Below are 10,291 nucleotides of genomic sequence, written 5' to 3' on the forward strand. Positions count from 1 at the left end.
TGATATATTTACCAACTCATCTGATACCGAGGAAGCCAGGGACCAGCCAATCCCAAAGGCTTGTCTCATTTGCCACTCCTCTCCTTCCCCTGGTTCACCCTAAGAGATTTTCTATGGGGATTTTAAAAGCTATTGGCAAAGAAAAGGGTCCGCTTGGTAGGATTTAATTTTTTCCCTCAAAAAAAAAATGTTACTCTTTAATGTAATTTTTGTCTCATCCTCTTTTATCCTTATCAGATATTACTTTTCACATCCATTTTCCTCTCCTCAAAAAAATTACCAAGGAAACAAAACAACCACTTCATTGCTAAGAGGAATCTTCTAGAAATGTGTTTCTTGGGCAGGTTTTCCAGTTCCAGTAGGTTTGGTCTAAGGTAAGTCAAATGTTAGCAAATATTTTCTCTGGGGCAAATTCCCAGAGAAAACTGAACAAGTTAGGCGAAGGTTAGAAAAAAGCCCCTCTATCGCTCCAACTTTAAAAAAAAAGACATTCAAAGAAGGGTCTTACTGAAGTATGTGAGATCCTTAACCAAACAGGTAATATCAATGCATGTTACTACTTTTGATAGGGCCTGGGTGACGGGAGTGGGGGCAGAAGTGGAAGTTCAAAAAATAAATTCAGAAGAGACAGATGGAAGAGCTTTGTCACTCAAAGAATAATAAATGTTTGCAATGGCCTACTGGGCAAGGCTGTTGAGGCAGAGACAGTGGGTTCGTTCAAGAAGCAATTAGATGCTATCCTGGGGGAAACACTGTATTACAAGAGACACGCATCAATGTGGTGAATGGCTTTTCTCATTCCAAACGAATATTCCCTATGTTCTTTTCTCCAGTGCATCCACTTAAGGGTCTGCAGCCCCAGTGGATGATAGGAATTCTGAAATTATACCCAGCAGTGTTCCCTACAAAACTGGGCCAGGAGACATAATGCTACTTGGACAGAATTGCCATGCACCACGCCTTCCTATAAAGGGATTTTCAATAGAATTGTCCTTTGAGTCCTGGATAAACACAGAGAAGAGAGAGAAAATCAACAGACAAATCTTGATGGGTTACTCCATCTGTCTCATCCCAATTCAGCACAGCAAAAATGGATTAAGTGCTTACCAGTACAATTGTCTTACTAGTACAATTGTCTCCCTGTCTGGAGTTGATTCCCTGCTTCAACCCATCCTTGTCTCAGCTGCCAAGCTGACTTTCCTAAAGTGGAGGTCTGACTACGCCATCTCCCTACTCTGTGAACTCCAGTGACTCCCTATGACCTCCTTTAGCAAATAAACTCCTCTATTTCACAGTAAAATTTCCTCATAATGTGACTCCTTCCTACCTTTCAAATGAGTTAATATATAATGCACTTTGCTAACCTTAAAGCTCTGTATAAATGCTAGTCATTATCAATGTCATCACTTCATCATCATCATCATCATCATCATCATCATCATCATCATCATCATCGCTACTACTACTACTTCTTTTCCAGTCTTCTTACACTTTACTACCACCCGTACCAAGACAATTACACTGGCCTACTTGCCATTCTCTGAACATGGAACTCCATCTCCCATATCTGTGTCCTTACACTGACTATAACCCCATGCCTAGAACGCTCTGGTCCCTCACTTCTAAATTTACCTGGCTTTCTTCAAAACTCAGCTTAAATCCCACCTTCTAGGAAAAGGAACAGGAGAAAGGAGAGCTTTCCCTGTCCCACAGCTGCTAATACCTTCTCTTCTCAGATTGCTTTCCACCTACTGTGTATTTGCATAATTGTATATATATATATATATATATATATATACACACTATATATATATATATACATATATGTGTGTATGCATAATTACTTACACGTTGTCTCCCCCATTAGAGTGTGCACTCTTTGAGTACAGAGAATGTTTTTGCCTTTTTTGGTAATCCCTGTATTAGCATAATGCCTGGTACACAGTAAGTGCTCAATAAAAGCACGTTCAATTTATACTCCAATAAAATCATCAATAAGAAGAACAATCTCCATATAATTTGTAGCAGCACTTTTGTGAGATCAAAGAATTTGAAACTAGGTAGATGCCGATCGGTTGGGGAATGGCTAAACAAGTCATGATACATGAATGTATTAGAATATTACTATGCTGTAAGAAATGATATATGTGATAAGTAAAGAGAGCTATGGAAAAATCCACATGGACTAATGTAGAGTGAAGGAAGGTTTAACCAGGAGCACTCCCTTCTCCCCTATTCTACATTTCAAATCCCTTTGATTCATATTCTCTTTCTTGGCTTGAGTTTCTATTAAAAAGGCAGCCTTTCTCCTCACCAAAGTCTAAACTTCTACTTGTACCCCTTCCTCCCACTCCTCCATTCTCATCTCTTCTGACAGTTTGCCACTGAAATTTGTTGGTTTGTCTGTGTCTCTGTCTCTGTCTCTGTCTGTCTGTCTGTCTCTCTCTCTCTCTCTTTCTCTCTCCCCTCTCCTCTCCTTAAATCTCTCCCAATTCACTGACTCACTCTGAGCTGTCTTCAAACTCACAAGTCTCCTCTTAAAAAATAAAAATTTTCATCTAACCCTCAACTCCCCTCAAACTATCATTTTTTACCTCTCATTCCTTTCATAGCCACATCCTACAAAATGCAATCCATACTTGTTAACCCCATTCATTTTCCCCTCTCTCACTTCTGAAACCCTTGCAATATGATTTCTTGACTTCATCACTCAACTGAAACTACTTTCCAGAGTTAACTGTGACCTATTAATTGCAAGAGCTAATGTCCTTTATTCCACCGTGTTCAATCTCTCTCAGCAGCATTTGTTACCACTGTCCTTGTGGTTATTGTTTTCCTCCTGGATTTTCAAAGGAGGTTGCTCTCTCTCCTAATATCTCCCACCACCCCACTCCCTCCTTCTCAATCTCAAAGCTTCTGCTGGATTTTCATCCATGTCCTTCCTATTCCCTGTGTTTGGATGTACCCCATGATTCTGTTCTAGATTCTTTTCTCTTTTCTCTCACTGTCTTCCATTCGTTTAGCTATCATTTCTACATAGGTGACTTCTAGATCTATGTAGGTCACTTTCATCTCTTTTCTTCACTCAAATTCCACATCACCAATTGTCTATTGTACATTTCAGATTAGAAGTACCACTGGCATCTTAACCTCAATGCATTCAAAACAGAACTCATGATCTTTTCCCTAAACACTCCCCTCTTTTAACTTCTGTTTTTCTGTTAAAGACTCAATCTTCTGAAACTAAGATTGGCAACCTCAGAATCATCCTCAACTATTTCTTTTTCTGCTCCTTCCCCATTTCAATCACTTGCCAAGTCTGATCAACTCTATCTCCATGATATTTCTCAAATCTCCTTATCTCTCATCTCCAGGGGCTGGGATTACACACTTGACCAGCAAAGCATATGTTTTGCTACTGTACTCTAAGGATCACTGGACTTTCCATCTGATTTGCAGCTAACATGTAAATAACTGTATGCATACCAGATATATACATAGTAAATGGAAGGCAATCTGAGAAGAGAAGGCATTATCAACTGGGGGACTGGGAAAGGCCTCCTGGAAAAGATAGGAGAATCACCCTAGTTCAGGCCTCATCACCTGTCTGTTGGACTATTGCAATAGCTTCCTAATTGTTGTCCCTGCCTCAAGTCTGTTCTCTCCCCAATCTATCCTCCACATCACTATCAAAAGCACAGGTCTGACTATATCTCCTACTCAAGAAGCTCCAATGTTTCCTTCTTGCCTCTAGGTTAAAATACAAACTCTTTTATTTGTCATTTAAAGCCCTTCACCATCTGGCTCCAGGCTGCTTTTTCCATACTTATTCTAAATTACTGTCCTTCATGTACTCTTCATTCCAGCCCAAATGATCCACTTATTTGTTTCCATATATGACTTTCCATTCCCTTTCTCTTCTACTTTTACTAACTGTCCTCCCTGCCAGAATTGAATGCTCTCCTCAAATCAGCCTTGTAGAATCTCTAACTCCTTTCAGTGCTCAATTGGCTAGTGATAACTAGAATACCTAGAATGAGTAGTAGCTTCTTTTTTAAAAAAAAATTAGTTTTTATTGCCATCTCCTGTTTTTTATATTATCATGGTCCTACATAGTACCCTTGGCCCTCCCAAAGAGCCATCCCTTATGACAAATAATACTTGAGAAAAAAGAATCAGCACAACTGATAGATACATTAAAAAGTCCAGAAACATGTGCAATGTATGACACTTGTAGACCTCTTATTTTCATGAAAGCATGGGTTGGGGTGTCATCTCATATCCCTTTATTTAAGTCATAGCTGATGGTTATAATTTTGTTACATTCTCTTTTGATTTTTTGGTGTGTAGTTTTTTTTTTCCATTTATATTGTTGGAGTTATAGTGTATATTGTTTTCTTGGCTCTGCTTATTTCACTCTGCAATAGTCAATGTAGATTTTTCCATGGTTCTCTTTATTTACCACATACATCTTTGTAGCACCAATGCGATATTCACAGTGCCTATGGCGGCTATGAATATGCAGGCATAGTTCTGAATCGCAAAATATAACAGACTCTCTATGTGAAAGGCAGAACCAAAACATTTATTCAAACACCAGAAAGCCAAATCCATCATAGCAACAAAGAAATCTATTCACATTAGCAATGCAGGGGGCACTGCCATCCCCAAGCCTTCCCTCTATTAGGGCCTTCCCACAAATGAACACTCTCAAGCAAAATCTGGCCGTCACTCATGCTAACTGCTGCTCTATTCTCTGACTGCCTCCTCCCTCTCCAAGATGCAACTCCCACTATCTCTCTCTCAGCTCTGACTGCTCCGACCAACTTCCTCTCAGCTCTGCTCCACCCTTCCTGCTCCACCCCTTTCTGTTCCACCCATTCAGAAATCTCCTCCTACCACAGGCTTCATGTGACTCAAACTCATGTGACTTAGCCTTCCATGTGACTTAAGCAGGTCACATGGGCCTATTAATGGATGGGAAAGATCTTCCCATTGCATTAACAATCCATTAACAATCCAATCATTTCTTGTCCCATAGTAATATTCTATTGCATTCATGCATCATGACTTGTTTAGCCATTCCCCAACCGATGGGTATCTATCAAATTCTTTGATCTCACAAAAAGTGCTGCTACAAATTACATGGAGCTTGTTCTTCTTATTGTTGATTTTCTTGGAATATAAACCCAACAGTGGAGCCTCTGGTTCAATGGGTATGAACATTTTATTACTTCATTTCCTTAGTTCCAAATTGCTTTCCAAAATAGTTGTACCATTTTACAGCTCTGCAAAGGATGTATTAATGTGCCCATCCATACTTTCACAACCCCTCCAACATTCTATCACCATGAATGATATTTAAATAGGCATGCTTAGAAAATCATCAATTGCTAAAGAAAAGCCAAGATAGAACATTGCAGCAATGGAGTTCATAACTGTCTTGGAATGGAAAATCGGAGACTGGGGAGGGGGGGACTTACTATTTATAAACAGAATCTTTTCCCTTCATCAGCTCATGAGAATTCTTAATGGAATTTTAAAAACTTGAAAGAACATGAGAGTGTTTCAGCAGGCAAGAATTAATTAAAACTAAAAGAAGAATTTCCCGGTTAAAAGGAATAGGTACCCAGAAAGATTGTAGGTCTTTGGTAGATAGCTTTATAAATTGGAGCAACTTGAGTTTATCTTAGATATTTAGATACAATCCTATAAAGAGTCAAAGACTATAGACTGAATGACCTCAAACTCTTTTCCATCCCTAAGATTGGTTCTTTGATTGGTCACTGTGCATGGAAAACATTGCTAATTAGGGATCCAGGTGATAGTACTAGTCTTTTTAAACTTTTCAGCTTACATGAAAACTTTTCAAGGTACATGAAAACTTTTCAAGGTGCGTATTGTGAAACTTCAATTCTATTTTTCTGACATAAAGACAAATACTGTACTACACTCTAGGGAATATGAAGAAAAGCAAGAGACAATCCCTGCCATTAAGGAACTCACAGTCTAATGGAGAAGATAACATGCTAACAGCCATGTACACACAAGTTATATCCACTTTTCTCACTAATCACCTGTGTTACTTTCCCTGTCTGAACCTCAGTTCTCATATCTGTAAAATGAAAGGGCTATATTTCATAACTTCTAGAGTCCTTTCTGTCTTGAACATTCCAGGATTCCAGGATCATCATCTTGGACCCAAAGCCAAGATGTAACAATAAGTGCTGCCAATGAAGAATTTGAGAATAGCATTTTTATTGATCTTTTCCTGATTTAGGACTTAGGACCATCACATCATAATGGTACCTACTGAGGTATCCCACATTAGGTGCCTGATATGTGTCCTCACCAAGGGAAAGTTAGAGGGGGCTCAAGGAAGAAGGGTGGCACAGTGAATTAGTCTTCATAGAAATCCAAGTCAAGACTTAAGTAATTGTCTGGTAAAAACCTAGACTTGTCTCCAAGAACTCCCCTTGACATCATCACACCTTACATTTATCTTGCACTTTTAGGTATTTTAAGGGCTTCCTCATCCTCTATATCATTTGATCCTTACAACAATTCTGAAGCAGATAGGCTATGTCAAATAAGCTCACTGGGGACCAAAAAAGTGATTATGATCACAAAGTCATTTTGGAAGAGTCAGGATTAAAATGTTGGTCTTTGCATATAAAGTGTTTTAAAAATCTTAAAGTGATATATATCCTATAAATATCAGCCATCATAATCATCATCATCATCATCATCGTCATCATTCTTATCATCATCATATTTGTTTCTATTGGAACTCAGAAACAGACCTGGGCCAAGTTGGCTATCCTACTATTTTTTATGCCTAATATTTGGTGAACTATTACACAAGTGGATAAAATGACTAATTTTAGCTGAATAAAAATAGAAGGGGGTATAAGGCCATCTTCTGTAGGATAGCCAGAATCATGTTGAGACAAATCCAGTAGCAGATAGGATAATCAGAGTGACATATTCTCCATTTTACTTCCACATAGTTTTGGTTTCTTTTGATAGGCGTCTACGTTTTGAGAGCTTTTCATCACACATAGTCCGGAGGTGATAAAGATTCAGTACAGCCAATCTATCAAAAATATTGTTTTTTAACGTTTTATGTGTCAATGTGACACCCAAGCCATCGTGAGCAACATTTTATTCCGTGATGATACTCCAGTTTCAGTACAATTTGTTAGTTGAATTGTCAAGGAGGGTTGGGGCTTATGTCTGTAGCATGAGGATTTCTCATATGTTAGTTTGTGAAGCCTAATGAGTTTCTGGTTTATAATTCTTACTATACAATTGTGTCCTTCTAAGTGTTTGGTAGGTGTTAAATTTTTGCAGCCCGCAGAGATACACAGCTTCTATCATTTTTTGTTACATCTGCATCAATCAATAAGTTATGGCTCCTTAGACGTTCCTATTTTTTCTGGAAGTAGTGACCTGAACTTACATCCCTTTCATAAACCTCTATGTTCTTATAAATAAATTCATGTGCCTCAGTCATTTTTGATGCTTTTTAAAGCAACAATTTGTAACCAAAACTTTAATCCCAAAGGTCTCACAAAACATGTTACAAATGACATCATGAAAAAAACATTGCGCAGTAACTCAAAGAGTTTCATCTCTATAACGAACCTTCAACTCAAAGTGTGTGTGAATGCTTAATTTTCAGTATCACTAGTTACTCACAGTGTATCAACTACAAAAAGAATCCATGACCTTAGTGGAAAAACTAAACTTTCTTGAAACCTCTTAAGGTTTTTTATACGTATGTCCACTTAGAAAGAAAAAGTTTTTTTTTTCTTTTCTAAAACTGCAATCACACCTTTTGACCAAATGTCCTATTTTGTATGCTTTTTACTTCCCAATTTACCTGCTGGCCTATTCTAAGAAGAGCTTTTGAAACACTGCATAATGTTTAACTGCAGCCATATATATATAACTCTGTTGTGGACAAAAACCAAGGCTCTCTCCAACTTAGTCACTCTCATTTCCCCCCCAGAAGACACAGTCAAGATGTCATTTTTGGCCACTGCAGGTTTTACAAGTTTATTTGCAAATTGATGCAAAATAAACTGAATAGTAATCAATAGAAATTACAAATTTTGTTTAAGGGAACATTGTAAAGTAAAAAATTCTTGGTATTACATGCCTTATGTGATCTGTTTCAAACCATACAGATATACATCTTTACATGTGTCACCATTACAAGACAATAAACAAATTATAGCTAAAACATTTTAAAAATGCACTGAGCTTATGAAGGCTCAAACAAAACTTGCTCCTGTGAAATGAAGGGCTGTTTCCTGTACGTCACTCCTCTTGAAGGCCGATGTTCTATTTCCTTTCATTTGACCTAGAACAACTCTGAGACCTGGAAAAGGACCAAGAAAGCTTATGATTTCTCTACCGTGACAATCATCTCTTTCTTCTTCTGTCTCTTGAAAGGGACCTGCTCCGGCTGAAAGAAAAGCTTCTTCGTAGAGATCTGCGTTGGGTGGCTGACTTCTCCAATAATCATCCCTTCGGCGACGTCCCCAAGAAGGTGGTGGACCACGATTACGACTTCTTTTTTCACCATTCGACAGTTCCACCCTTACCCAGCAGCCACAAACTGTTCTTCCATCTAATTCTCTAACAGCATCAGAGGCATCTCTGAGATCTTCAAATTCAACAAAAGCAAAGCCGGGAGGATTTCTTGCAAACTACACACTTCAGAGTGGTCCACGATATCTCCAATTCAGACTTGTTGGCATTGTTACCAAGGTTACCTACAAAAACCTTACAATCCGGTGGACAAAAGTCACGATGCATCTCAGGTGCTGTGGCTAAGGCAGGGATCCGACTCCAGCCGCTCCACTGGGTTTTTCCACCTCCTCCTGGCTCTGTCTCCACATAGTTGTTGCCCCACTCCCTCATACATCCACAAAATGGCCTTGATGTTTTTTTAGGTCAACAAATATTATTGATTTAATTCCTGCAGATATAATCCATAGAGGATCTTTGGGTTGCACACTTGGTTCTCACCTGTTTCATAGGCTCCATCTGAAGGTAAATCATTATTGATTACATTCGATCAGTCTATTTGCATATACCCATTATCAGCATTATTATTCCTGTGAAGGCAGAAGCAATTCTGTAAGTTTTCAACCTGGTTATCACATGACCTGCTAACACCTTCAGTCCTCTTCCTACTTCTCAATGAGGAAGCATCAAATTTTCTGTAGCTATGTTTCCATTTAATTACTTTCTAGATGAGTAGTTCCTTTACTATTCCATTCCATTGAGACTGTTATTGTGAAAGTGCTAATTGCTCCACATGTGTTCCTCCTTTTGCACTTTGATTTCAGGATGCCAGTAAGTCTCTTGACACAAAATGACCCAACTTTGTCAACACTAACTTTCTGCTAAATGTACTTGTTTAAAGAAGACCAAAGTTTTTGTTAATATGAATGTCATCCTGACATATGAGCATTATAACTGACATCCAAATTCAAACTCAAAGCCTTCAACCTCTATTCTTTTTCCTTTAGCACCTAATAAGAATTTGACACTTACTGACTCCAAATGACGTATTGACGTCATTGTGGAACATTTCCGTGAGATGAAAACGTTTAATGTGCTTTTCATGGAGCCATTTAAATTGATGCCATCCATGCATATAAAGTGATTAATATGATGTTTTGGTATAATTCCTTTTTTGACCTGGACACCATGCTCAATTCTACCCAAGAGAGATAATAATGGATTTAGGACTAGGCAGAACTACAAAGGACTCAGTCTCCCTGAAAAATAGCACATTTTATATCATTTGTTCTTAGCACTATTATGTTAACATGTTTTAAATTGAAAACAGTTTTCATGTAAATGTGGCATGCTCTAGTGTTCTTACTATATAGTATTTTAATCTAATTAACATATTATAAATAATATATAAATGAGCCATGAATGCAGAACCAAGTCAGAAGTTTTGTGGTAATCAATAAAAGTAGTATAAATGTTATGTTGCTTGTGGGCAGCTTGTCAAATAATTATCAAATTAATAATGAGTTTCTCCTTATACCCCTAGGCCTTTTGGCATGCTCTTTTTGCTCCCCTTCCAATTTCTTGTTTTCTTATAAATGTTTAAACATTTTTAGGTCTTATTAGATGTGAGCACTTTGTATAAAGTCCATGAACATTTAATTGACCTCGCTTGGAGGGGTCTTTGGTAATCTCATCTTTTGGTAATAGATCATAAGCTTCTTGAGGGCAGGGACTCTCTTTTGCCTCTTTTTGT

General features: G+C 38.1%; 1 pseudogene; it reads right to left on the bottom strand.

Moving 5' to 3' along the window:
• Positions 1-8,349: 8,349 nt before the first annotated feature.
• LOC118828003 lies at positions 8,350-8,826 on the bottom strand (annotated as a pseudogene).
• Positions 8,827-10,291: the final 1,465 nt, after the last annotated feature.

The sequence above is a fragment of the Trichosurus vulpecula genome, chromosome 8, assembly GCF_011100635.1.
Source record: "Trichosurus vulpecula isolate mTriVul1 chromosome 8, mTriVul1.pri, whole genome shotgun sequence".
NCBI classification, from domain to species: Eukaryota; Metazoa; Chordata; class Mammalia; order Diprotodontia; family Phalangeridae; genus Trichosurus; species Trichosurus vulpecula.